The sequence below is a fragment of the Choristoneura fumiferana genome, chromosome 12, assembly GCF_025370935.1.
Source record: "Choristoneura fumiferana chromosome 12, NRCan_CFum_1, whole genome shotgun sequence".
In the NCBI taxonomy this organism is placed as follows: domain Eukaryota; kingdom Metazoa; phylum Arthropoda; class Insecta; order Lepidoptera; family Tortricidae; genus Choristoneura; species Choristoneura fumiferana.
Window position 1 is genome coordinate 16899114 of NC_133483.1, and position 11581 is coordinate 16910694.

The 11581-nt window shown below is 37.4% G+C and overlaps 1 protein-coding gene across 3 annotated transcripts in view; it reads right to left on the reverse strand.

The window, feature by feature from the left end:
• Positions 1-11581, reverse strand: part of LOC141433520 (calcyphosin-like protein) — a 111424-nt gene that overhangs the window by 15840 nt on the left and 84003 nt on the right. The gene's annotated exons all lie outside the window — the stretch shown is intronic.

Below are 11581 nucleotides of genomic sequence, written 5' to 3' on the forward strand. Positions count from 1 at the left end.
AGGTTAGAACTGCGACCCTACAAAAACGAACAGCAGTCAGAAAAGTTTTTTTTAATTATTCATAAAAAGTGGCCTTTTTTAAGTGTTATTATTTACTACTTTATATGCAATTTCCGGGACTCCAAACTATCTATGTACGAATTTTATAAATTTGGTTCAGCGGTTTGAAAGTGATGGGATAACAACAACAACAGCCTTAACAAACTTTCGCATTTATTATATTAGTGGGAAGTGGGATGATTAACGGTGTGTGAAGTTTCCAAACCAGTTTATTACAAAATGATTATTTCAACCAATATTAGGACATGTGATATTAGGACATATCGATGGCAGCAAAGTAAAGAAGATATCTACAAATAGCTATTTTACAGGAGAGCGTATTTAGTAAAAATAATGACTACTTTGAGATTAATGGACTGATTACCATGAAATTTTATGATGCATTAAAATAATTTCTTGTTCATCATTTTATTTCTGTAACATTATTTTAATGAAAAATTGTAGATGTCTTTTTTTACTTTGAAAGAGCTTAAACGTAGAGGAGAACATCTGCCTGATATCCGTTTATGCGTTGTAATGAAACAAAGCCTTTTTATATATAAAAACGAATAAGCTAAGGTAAGAATCTCGGTAAACTTAGAGGAGTGTTTAGAGATATCTAAACAACATGCAACGAGTATTCACCTTTTTTTGATAAAAATTTTGTAGATGTCTTTATTTACTTTGCATTAATCATTTTATTCATATTATTAAATGAGTTATCTACCACAACCTCATCCGTCTATCATATAAATTAATTTATTTCGTTAAAAACCCCCAAAATATGTGTTAAATAAAATAAAAAAAATTTGTTTTTTTTGTTTACTCATATATGTTTTTACGTACTCAAAAACTAAGTTATTTTTTATAGTTTTACACTAATAAATTAAATAAATCAACAGTAGGTACACAGTAATAAAATTACGTACAAATATATCCAAAACAAAACAATATAAACTGTAAAATAAAACAGTATGTACTATAATAGTATAAATAATATAATGCTATAATGAATGTGGATAATACCAAAATTGTCATCAATGGCACATGGATCAGAGGCGTCATCGTTAGTGGAAATCTTCTTGATGTTGTTTCGGAGTACACATACCTCGGCCTGATTTGCAGTTAAGGTACCAACACATGCTAGTTACTAGCACGAAAGCATGCTACTATTCAGCAAATGCTACTTACTAGCATATGTGCATAGGGACGTGCTACTATTATAATAAAATCCCAGCCTATATACGTCGCTGGGCCAGGAGGCCTACTCACAGAATGAGAGGGCTTGGGCTGTAGTTCCCACGCGGGCCAGTTCGGATTGGGAACTTCAACACACATTGAATAGCTTCGCAGGTTTGTGCAGGTTTCCTCACGATGTTTTCCTTCACCGTAAAGCTCGTGGTAAATTTCAAATGTAATTTCGCACATGAATTCCGAAAAACTCAGAGGTGCGAGCCGGGGTTTGAACCCACTATACTCTGCTTGAGAGGCCATAGGTCAAACACTCGGCCACCACGGCTTGCTACTATTAACATGCTTTTTCTGTGTCATACAGGTACAGCAGGTACTAGCATGCTTATTAGCATGCTAGTAACGAGCATAATGTAACAGTAGTCTTAGGTAGAACACACTTTGAGAAGGAGGCCAAAAGAAGGATTCAGCTGGGCTGGGCAGCATTCGGAAAATTATGTCGAGTTTTTTCGTCAATTATACCGTAATGTCTGAAAACGAAAGTTTTTTACCAGTGCGTCCTACCCGTCATGACATACGGAGCTGAAACGCGGCTCTGCCAGCTATGGAACGAGCTATGCTCGGAGTTTTTCTGAAGGATAAAATCCGCAACTAGACTATCCGACACAGAACTAAGGTCATCGACACAGTTCATAGAATTAACAACTTGAAGTGGCAGTGGGCTGGGTCATATCTGTTGAAGCACCGACAACCGCTGAAGATATTGAGTGGAGACCGCGTCTCGGCAACGTAGTCCAAGACGCCCTCCGTTCAGGTAGAGGGACGATCTGCGAAAGGCTGGTGGTAAAAGCTGGATGTGTCTAGCCGAAGACAGGGCGCAATGGCGGTCTATGGGGGAGGCCTATGTCCGGACTGCTATTGGCTGATGATGAATAGTATAATCGATATTCTACTACTTCTATACCTATTAGGAAAAAAACAGATTGCTCGTCATCATCAGTCAAAATCTGTTCAGGCGTGTCGTTTCCAAAAGCGGTAAGCTGCAAGCAATAGAAACTTAAGTACTTACTTCGTTAAGAATTTTAATTCATTTGCTGTCTAAATAAAAAAAACAAACAAGTGTATGAAACAATGTTAAGTAATATATCTATTTGTTTAAATATTTTAAGAAAAAACAAATAATTTTCTCATAGAAATTAGAAATAATAAATTTGTAGATTGAGACATATGCAAAAAGTATGACGTATAAACGGACAAGTGGCATGTGACTTTATTGACGTCACAAGCATCCTGTCAAAGCTCCGAAGTAAAAGCGGATAAATTCAAATGTCCGTTTCTACTGCGATGTTTTTTCAAAAGCTAGTGTAGATGTTTTCTTTTACGTGCCAAATTTTCTTCATTATTTTGAAATTTGAAATATTTTTTTAACAGACTTATAGATATGGTTGAAATAAGTTATTTTTTGTAAAAAAAGCATTTTTGAAAAAATGTAGATGTCCGTATCTACTTTGCTGCCATCGATACTATGATAATTAGTACTTACGAAATTAGTGCAAATAAGCATTAGGATATTCAATATTAGGAAAAACTATATTTACATTATGGCAAACGTTATTATGGCAAAAGATCATTATGACATAAGTTGTTATCCAATATAGATCCAAAATTGACATTCCACACCGCAGTGCTGGAGTCTCCAGTTTATATTAGGCAATAGAGAGCCAAATACAATAATATTAGGACTACGTAGTTTACAGCAGGTGGTGCATCAACATTAGATCAGATTATTAAAACTCAACAAAATTAACTTTGACTTCATAAGAATTTTATTTACCCAATAAGTGACCCTCACACTAATAAGACAAATCTAATAACGTATCACTTGTCACAATTGAATAAACCGTTTAGTAGTTACGAGCGAACATAGGAACATACGTACATACTTAAATATATATACACACAGATTCAAAACATAACCTTCGCTTCAGTTAGGGTAAAAAGGTACGTGGTAACAGAGTTGTTCGACCTACTAAATGGCCATTCAAGAAGGATCATGGTTTCGAATCCAGTCTCGCATCTCTAGTTTTTTTTTAAATATTCAATTGCTGTTCCCAATCTGCACTAATCCTCCGTTGTAACTTTTGTAGATAGTAAGTACCTAACGTCTGTTGTGCAGACTTGTTTATATAGTTATATTTTTCTTTATGTATTGTTACTCGAAATAAACATCTTTGTCAATGAACATCTTTTTGCTAACTCATATCTTACAAATCATTTATTTAATACTCTTCCAGCTCTTTCCACCAAATATAACAACAGAAACTATCAGCCCCAGTATACTACTCGAAGTGAAAGCCTGTGCTAACAGTGGGATTATAGGTTGGAATGATGATAACACAATACAAGCAATAGGAAGTATTTTGACTTAGCCGTATTCTTACCATCAGGAGACCCACTTGCTCCTTTGCCATCCAGTCGAATAAAAAATAAAAATAAAATAAAAATAAATAAATTCTTGAAATTTATACTACAGCTGGGCGGAGCGCTATGGTTGGCGTCTACAAAAGTGAAACAGACGTGTGTATATTTTTATTGTATGTGTTTAGTTTTAGGGGTAGGGATAAAACATATGTTAATTTTATGATTATTTATTTATTAGTTAAATTATAAGTTGGTCATACAAAAAAAATGCGTCTATTGCGGCAAGTTCGAAACGACTTGTTGTTGAATTTAATCACATGAAAAATTCGAGCGCTAGTATCTGTGGCTAGTATATATAGTCGATCTACTGCCTATTACTTGTATTGTGATGATAATGTGAAATTACTTATGTGTGGCAAAAAGAAGTAAAGCAGGTCTTACCTTCTCAGTGATCCACTGGAGTCCAATTAGTTGATTTTTAGTAAAATTAGTCTAATTCCTGAAATTAGTTTTTTAAATTAGAAATGACTACTAAGTCGGTTTACATACACTAGTTATCTCTATCTGAACTCAAATTATACACTTTGTCACAATCACAATCACGTTGAAGAGTCCCTGTGAATTCGTGTCATTTACATGTCAAATTGCGTCCCTTTTCCTTGAAATCAATCAAGCAGCGTTGTTGTGATACATATAGGTAGGTACCTACGCAAAACATAGACATAACAGACTGCTAAAAATTTCTTTCGGCTTTGTTGTTATGCAGGTATAAAACGCTCTTATCAAATAACAAGCTGTTGCCCGCGACTCATCATCATCATCATCGTCATCATAAACATCACATCATCATAAACATCACATCATCACCATCATCTGCAATACCCCTGGTGTTGCAGATGTTTATGAGCGGTGGTGATCTCTTACTGAGTCTTACCATCAAGAGACCCACTTGCTCGTTTGCCATCCATTCGAATAAAAGAAAATCATCATCGTCGTGACCATCTTCATCTCATCATCATCATCATCGTTGTAGTTGTCGTCATCATCATCATTATCACATCATCATGATCATCATCATTATCATCGTTATCATCATCATTTATTGTATTGTACTTTTTAATAAAAGATTTTTGCTGACTGAAGTTTTGTTGACTGTACTTGCATTGACATCAAAATTAGTACATTTTTGTAACAAATTTCAAGTCGATGCCATTTACCGTTGAGGAGTTCCGTCCTGACGATCGAGACGTCAGGCTGGTGGCTGGACCACTCGGGTGACACTACCAAATAATTGTACTGTCACAAGATTAATTTACTAAGTAAGTATGCCGACTTTCAAGTCTATCCTACTGAAAGTGGGTCAAATTCAACTTGCAAGGTTTGAACCGCACATACATACACATATTATACATACAAACATTGCAAGTTAAATAAAGCTTGCGAAAGAATAAATGAAAAATACTGACTGAATGTGTGTGTGTGTGTGTGTGATTCGATGACAGACAGCGCACCACCTATAACTAGCTACTGGCTGGAATCAATACCAATAGGTATAAAAAATATAATAAGTTTCTGTATTTTGTTTGCTGACTGCACATTTTGTTTCGTTGACTGAACCTACTTACATTGTCATCCAAACTAGGTACGTCTCCGTATCACGTTTCAAGTCGATACCACTAAATGTTGAAGAGTTACATCATGCGGAGCAACTGTGACCGGGCCAATATAATTTCATTACCAGATTATTGTATTACTAGTTTTTACCCGCGGCTTCGCACGCGTAAACTATTCGGTCTGGTAGTTGCAATTGAAATTTTCGGGATTTCCAAAATTCCCCTGGAAATTTCCAAAATTTATATCGTGGTCTTCATTGAGGTTGTGTTGTGAATAACTGTACAAAATTCAAGACTCTAAACCCAGTGCTAAAATTTCAAAAAATTTCCCTATCCAAATTCAAATTCATATCATTTATTCCGTAAATAGGCCGCAATGAGCACTTTTACACGTAATTTTTTTAAATACCAGCACTTTCGGAAAGACCACCATTGCCAAGAAGAATGCGCCGCAAGAAGCTTGGCAGAAAGTCATTTTTTCAAAATAAAATAAGTACAAATAAAATACTTAAAAACTACGTAAGTATACAATTAAAGAAAAAAATACAAAATAATAATAACAATAATACACGGATGTATGGGGTCCCTTATGTCTTGTACGAACGTTGCATAATTGGCTACTGCAAAAAAGATTCTACACCATCAAAGAATTTCTGTTTTGCAAAGGGTAATCTTTATTATAATGAATATAGTATTTAATTTATTTGTAATTAATTATATAATTGTTTTTTTTTTTTTTAAATAATTGCATGCTACTGTGTAGTTAAATAGTTGTGTCATATTACTCCAATCCACTATTTATTGTACACTATTTTCTGCAAATAAATGACTTATGACTTATGACTTATGACTTATGACTTATGACTTAGTTACAAAACTATCCCGTGAAAATATCGGGATAAGAAGTAGCGTATGTGTTATTCCAGACGTCCGGCTACCTACATACCAAATTTCATGCCTCTAAGCCCAGCGGTTGTTATTTCGAGATTTTATCCCTATCCCGTGGGAATATCGGAATAAAAAGTAGCCTATGTGTTATTCCAGAGGTCCAGCTACCTACATACCGAATTTCATAGCTCTAAGCCCAGTGGTTGTTATTTCGAGGTTTTATCCCTATCCCCTGGGAATATCGGAATAAAAAGTAGCCTATGTGTTATTCCAGAGGTCCAGCTACCTACATACTAAATTTCATGGCTCAAAGCCCAGCGGTTGTTATTTCAAGATTTTATCCCTAGGTATCCCGTGGGAATATCGGGTCAAAAAGTCACCTATGTTTTATTCCAGACGTTCAACTACCTACATACCAAATTTCATGACTCTAAGCCTAGCGGTTGTTATTTCGAGATTTTATCCCTATCCCGTAAGAATATCAGGATAAAAGGAGCCTATGTGTTATTCCAAATGTCCAGCTATGTACATACCAAATTTCATGTCTCTAAGCCTAGCGGTTATTAATTCGAGATTTTATTCCTATCCCGTGGGAATATCAGGATAAAAAGTATTCAATATCCAAGTTGTTTTTATCCAGGTTATAAACTATTTTTTTACCAAATTTCATCCAAATCTGCGTAGCCGTTTCAGCGTGAAGAAGTAACAAACATACTCACTCACAAACTCACTCACTCACAAACTCACTCACTTACAAACTTTCAAATTTATTTATTATTAGGATTATATATTTTATAGGTACTAAATTTCAAGTCGATGCCATTAACTGTTGAAGAGTTCCGACCTGCGGAGACGATGCTAGCCGGACTACCAGGATGTCACTACCAGATTATTGTATTGTCACGCAAATTACATAATCATTCCAAATTTCAAGTCAATCTGACTACTGGAAGTTGGTCAAATTATACTTGCAAGATTTGACTACAGACAGACAGACAGATAGACAGACAACGGGACAGGTGAAACTAAATAAAAGCTTGTAAAAAGCTTGTTATAAAAAAAATACACACTTCATCCGAAAATCCTATACCTATAATATTAATTGCTATGATCATGGTTTACCGGTATTATAAAATCTTACAAAGCGTAGGTACACTTTTAGTAAAAAAACACTCAATTTTATAGTATTAAAAAATGTGTTGCGACTATACCTGTGTCAGATTTCACAGCATATCCTATGCTGTAAGGATTATATTGTAGTCCTTTTAGCGCCTTAGATATTTCCTTCCTCCAGACAATAAACTTGTTTGTTTTTTGGAAAACTGTGGCTCTGTCCATTGGAGGTCAATTTTGCCATTGTGTTGTAGGTTTTACCGTTGTACGGTAAAAAAAATCTAGGAAACGAAATATGAGACAGCGCGGTTCTTCTACATTAAAATTATTGAACTGAAGACGACAATAAATTTAAAAATTACTGACATACAAATAAATGTGACTAGTGGTGATAGTCTGGATGACATTTCCATGACATTATATTTTTAATTATCTAACCAGCCAGTACTTCATTCTAAGTTTCTTTCAAACCTCTTTCATTCAGCCTATTTTGTTATGATTGCTAGACTAATATTACAACCGATATAACCTAATGCTTTCGTTGTTAGTGTCTTTTTTAGCGTTTTTTTTTTCTTTTTTAGTACAATTTTTTTAGGGAACGTGCCAACGGAACCCTATTAGTGAGAGTCCGCTGTCTGTCTGTCTGTCCGTCGGTCTGTTCCATCCCAGCCTCCTCTCAGAACAAGAGGGCTTGGGCCATAGTTCCCACGCGGGCCCAGTGCGGATTGGGAATTTCACTTCACACGCTTTTGCAGGTGGTAGGACCTTGTGCAAGGTCCGCCCGGATTGCTACCACCATCTTGCTCGCTAATCCTGCCGTGAAGCAGCAGTGCTTGCACTGTTGTGTTTCGGCGTGGAGAGTAAGACAGCCGGTGAAATTACTGGCACTTGAGGTATCCCATCTTAGGCCTCTAGGTTGGCAACGCATCTGCAATTCCCCTGGTTTGCAGATGTTTATGGGCGGTGGTGATCTCTTACCATCAGGAGACCCACTTGCTCGTTTGCCATCCAGTCGTATAAAAAAAAAACACGCACCATTGAATTGCTTCGCAGGTTTGTGCAGATTTCCTCACGAAAGCAGTGCAGGGTTCCGACTGTTACAGGGCTCTATCTCTTGAGTCGTAATAGTCAGACACTTGAAATTTTCACAGATTATGTATTACAAATACTAAAAACAGAATAAAATAATTATTTAAAGGGGGCTCCCATACACCAAATGACTCGCATTTGGCCGGTTTTTTTGTGATAGGGTACCAAGGAATTCCAAAAAATATATTACTTATATGACCGCGGCATGGCGCTAGCGTCTACGCAAAATGTATGCAAAATATTTAGTTACATTTTACAACACGTGTGATATTTTGCCCGAGAACTATGAAAGTTTATCTAAGTTCAGGACTGCCAATGAAAGTAAATAACGCTAGGCTAGGTATTTTATCCTAACACCCGGTTTTTACTTACATACAGCCAAACCATTCAAATTTTGACCCGCTAAGTGAAATTGTAACAAACAAATTACACTACGCTTTTGTTGCGATACGCCATTATTTTACAAGCTTTTTATTAATTAATAATAAGTATAGAACATTCTTGTGTTGTTGACCCAAATGGTGGAACCGATGCAGATGTCGAAGCGCGCATAAACAGGGCTCGTGCCGCATATGCACAACTCAAACCGGTCTGGACGTCCCACGTAATAACACGGCGCACAAAAATCAGAGTTTTCAACTCAAATGTCAAATCGGTTCTCCTGTACGGGTGTGAGACCTGGCTCGTCAAGAAAGCAATCACCAGTAAACTCCAGGTTTTTGTGAACAAGTGTTTGCGTCGCATATTAGGAGTTTATTGGCCACGAACCATTACAAACACTGGACTGTGGGAGTTGACGAGCCAGAAGCCAATTGATAAGGAGATCCTATTGAGGAAGTGGCGCGTGTTGCGGAGACCCGATGCTCATCTCGCCAAGCAAGCGCTGGAGTGGCAAGCTGCTGGTAGTAGGAGGCCAGGCCGACCCCGAATCACCTGGAGACGGTCGGTTGAGAAGGAGATCTCCCTAATTGGGTACCATTGGCGAGACCTAGAAGCCACAGCACAGGACCGTGACGCATGGAAGTCCCTACTGCGAGCCCTATGTCCCTGCTGAGGGACTACAGGAATTCATCATCATCATCATAGAACATTCTTGAAGGCATCTAGTTGTTCAAGCAAGTTTTCATGTGGTAGAGCCTTACTGTAACCACTTGCTGACTGCAGTACAAATGGGCCGGCTTGACCGGAGTAGTACCAACCTCCATCTGAATACCGGCGTGAAATAGTACCTTTGCCCAACTCCCCTCCCCTTTTATCCTGCCCCCATACCGCCCAATTTAGCCCCCCCCCTCCTCCCTTTTAGGCCGGCAACGCACCCGCAGTCCTAATAATGCTGTAGGTGACCAAGGGCGGCGGTGATCACTTACCATTAGGTGACCCGCATGCTAGTTTGCCAGCTATTTGATAAAAAGAGTAGATTGATGACCTCAAGAAAAAACATTACTTTCTTTGGTTTGCCCTGACTTAAAAATACTGAATTTCATGGTTAATTGCACTTTATCGAAATGCTATTACTTATTCTTTGTAAATAAACATAAAAAAGTAAAAAAAAAAAAGAAAAAGAATCATTATGCGTCATCGAGTTTCGAACTCCTTCTCTTACTACATACTTCTAAGAATTGGTACCACTGAGCCAAACTAGGTGGTCACGTGACCGCCCGAAATAGTCAATACCTTTTTACAACAGATTATATTTGACATTAGCTACTCACACCACAGTAAAATGGATCAAAATTTACTGCATCATACTGAAATTTAGGTATTATAGATCCTCTCCATTTTGTGATTTGCGACAACAATATGCCCATAACTAACTATCCTCAAAAAATCGCGTCGAAATAACGTCTGTGGAAGAAATATTGATGTACCAAAGTTTGTATGGAAGACGACGCACCTTAAGTATCTAGCTGATGTCTTTTTAGTACCGTTTGTAGCCAGTTTTGTAAAAAGCTCATTATTCTTTAGATTGAAGTTGGATTTCTATTTAGTCTGATGTGTTGTGATTAGGTATCACGTTAGGATGAAATCGGTTGCACACAATTTATAATGATGAAAATTTTAGTGGTCTGAGGCAATGTGTTGTGTCGCTCTCTCTCCTGTATTAAATGTATAATATGAACTTAATTACGACTTTTTATAGTTTTCCTTGTAAGTTTGATATACTTACTACCATCATGATTTTTTTCAAAATTTTCAAACCAATAAGCAGTTAAGTTTTTAGAGGGGGGACGCTCGATTTTAATGAAAATTTGTAGGTACTTTAAAGTTGAATATTTCGCAAACAGATTATTGAATCGAAAAATTGTCTTCGTAACCTCGGAATGATTTTAAAGAAACTCACCCCCCACTTTACGGCTATGGTAGGTACCAAATTTTTTTTTTACAATTTTGTCGGCATAGTTGCTACATACCGTGCAAAATTACAGCTTTCTAACACCGATAGTCTGTGAGCAAAGCCGCGGACAGACAGACAGGCAGACATGGCGAAACTAAAAGGATTCCGTTTTTTGCCATTTTGACTACGGAACCCTAATGATGCAAGAAACATTACCCCGGCATCAGAATAGCGTATCTGCCTCTGCCGCAGCTGTTCTCTTACTATTATAATCTACACCCAGTCGTTATATAGGTTAGCTGAAATTTCAGTAATAGCTAATAACTTAGCGTTACCTATTAAGAACAAAGTTGATCGGCTGGCCCATAAAACGCGGCTGCGTGCGCGCCGCTCGACTCCCATTACGCAATAAAACGAATTAAAACCTAATTAGACGCCGCGATTTTTGAACATTAAAAGAGGGGCGGAATTAATTAGTGGAGGGCAGCAATGATTCCAGTTCGGCGGGTAGTGCCGGCCGATGTAAATCACTGCCCCAAGCCAGCAGCGGCGGCGGCCCCGTAGGAGGGGCTTTTTAAACTTAGTTCTTAATATCACTTGTAAAGGAAATGCATATTGTTAAGTATTTTTTTTATAAAGCATTTTTTTTATTAGACTATTTTAGGCAAAGGCCTCTCCTCTCTTGCTCCACTCCTGCCTATCAAAGGCGAGCTCCCGCCATCCCACATTATAGGCATCTAAGTCGTCCCTCCATCTCCTCTTCGGTCTGCCTCTATTACGGTATCCGTCACTAGGGACCCATTCCGTATAAAGCATATACGAGCAAAATAGACGTGTATGTATTTCAAAATAATAATCGCTAAAAGTGGCTACGAAGCGGTAACGTTTGCCT